The sequence below is a fragment of the Limulus polyphemus genome, unplaced genomic scaffold, assembly GCF_000517525.1.
Source record: "Limulus polyphemus unplaced genomic scaffold, Limulus_polyphemus-2.1.2 Scaffold4213, whole genome shotgun sequence".
NCBI classification, from domain to species: domain Eukaryota; kingdom Metazoa; phylum Arthropoda; class Merostomata; order Xiphosura; family Limulidae; genus Limulus; species Limulus polyphemus.
This window is the reverse complement of record NW_013669823.1, coordinates 8,928-10,964: the sequence shown is the minus strand read 5'-3', so window position 1 is coordinate 10,964 and position 2,037 is coordinate 8,928. Positions and strand designations below refer to the sequence as shown.

The 2,037-nt window shown below is 30.6% G+C and overlaps 1 protein-coding gene across 9 annotated transcripts in view; it reads right to left on the bottom strand.

Annotated features, from left to right (window-relative positions):
- Nucleotides 1-1,571, bottom strand: part of LOC106470776 (HMG box-containing protein 4-like) — a 79,776-nt gene extending 78,205 nt beyond the window's left edge. For 3 of the 9 annotated variants that reach the window (XR_002613128.1, XM_022399412.1, XM_013931342.2), the window contains exon 1: nucleotides 1,042-1,340. The gene's annotated coding sequence lies outside the window, so the exon portion shown is untranslated. The other 6 variants (XM_022399413.1, XM_013931345.2, XM_013931344.2 and 3 more) reach the window with 5 other exon arrangements.
- Nucleotides 1,572-2,037: the final 466 nt, after the last annotated feature.

The window sequence follows — 2,037 nt, the reverse complement described above, 5'->3', positions numbered from 1 at the left end:
AAGTGATCAACTATGATTGTTTTAATTAAAAAACAAAAAAAAGTGCAACATTTATTTAAGTGAAACAGACAGGAAAACCTTTATGTATCATTACAATCATTCTCTTGAAGTTATACCAAACTGTAATATTTCCTCATTCAAATTTATCTGGTATTGACTATACTTTCTTTAAATACCATTATTATCTTTTCTCAAACTTTGTACTTAGTGCACTGGAAATTAATTGGAGTTTTACACATCATCCAAGTCCTGTTGATTATCTTCTATTTATGAAGTGCAATTAATGATTATTCTATTTATTATGTGTTGAATGCATAATTAAGATTCTACAATGTCAGTATAATTTATCATTCTCAGTTAAATCTTGTATTTCACACATATACACTAACACTCCACCCCATTCCTTGGTTCTTAAAAGAATCCTTCTTATTTTACTTCTTTATTTTCTTTCTCTTGGGTTTAGGAATTCACAATGTAAAGTAAGAAAACTACACATAATATACTGTTGTATTAAAAAAAATCTATACAAGATTCAAAGCAATCATCATAAAGTTTAATAAATTTTCTATTTAGTAATAATTTACATACAAAAAACTGACATGTCTAATTTACTCAGAATCTAGTTTTACTTGTTTAATTTTTAAACTTCACACTAGGCACTACTTCCTTCTGTTCTGTTAAGACTAACACTAATAACAGTAAGAAGAGTAAGATTAAGAAGAGAGGTAACAAATTATGATAAAACATGCCCGTAAACTGAATAGCGCTCCTTTTATAATATTATTAATAATACATTTTAAGCCTATGTCACACAAATTGAGCTAGTAATAATAATATCAATAAATTTACAGTATCAGTAGTACTAGTAGTACGGGTAGCAATACTAAAACTAGTAATAGTAATACTAATAGTATTACTATTGGGCCTCCAAATTCCAGTTATATATATATATATATATATATATAATTTAAAAGTTAAGGTAACACTAACAGTTAGTATTAACTATTATTATTATCGTTAGTTTCAAAATTCAATACTGACACTAGCATACGGCAATTTGTGGAGACGCGTACTCAGTTGAAACTGTTTACCTTACACTAACAGTAAGACTAAGTGACAGAAAAGTCAAAATCTAAAACGCTTAACCTACTAAAACTAACTTTATCGACGCCATTATATTATCATTCAAATTTGATATTGCTAAGTTTCTGTTGAGACTGTGCTCCTGTCCGCAAAATACAACCAACTTAGGAGTTTGGGTATAACGCCGATGAAAAGTTATTCCACGAAATACTGAATAGTAATCACGCATTAGAAACTTTACTTAGTCATAATTCTGTGTGTACTGACCTATTGAATCCGCAGAAGCAAGCAAAAAAAAATCAAGATAATTTATGACACTGCATATAAAACTTAATGTGACTATGATAATGAAATCATAGACTACTGATATCATAAACAAATAAATTTTAGATAAACTGCATTAAAAGACATCAAAACCAATGTGAAGCATAAAAAAGCCTATAATATACGAATATATATATATTAGGTCGTCAAGGAATTAATGTCGCGTTTTGAAACACTTTCGTTAACCACCTCCCAAAAAACGTACATCACGTATAACGTCACGTTAGTGTAGCCTATATAATGTGTAAAGTTTAGTATACCCTAATCCCTTATAGTGATGGCACAGGAAGGAACACATATTCGGCAAGTAAGGCTGTTTGAATACAAGAAGGGAAACAACGCCTCTGTAGCCACAAACAATATCAAAGAAGTTTACGGAAATATTTTGAACGTTCGTAAGTGTCAAAGATGGTTCAACAAATTTCGTTCAGGTGACTTTAGCCTTAAAAACTGTGATGGCAGGGGCCGACATGTTGGAATTGATATTGATGCTCTGAAAACCCTTGTTAGGTCTAACCCAACGCAACACACTTGTGAAATGGCCAAGAAATTGCATGTCTCTCATAAAACAATACGTAAACATCTAAGGAATATGGAAAAACTCTTTAAAGAAGGTGTTTGGGTGCCCCA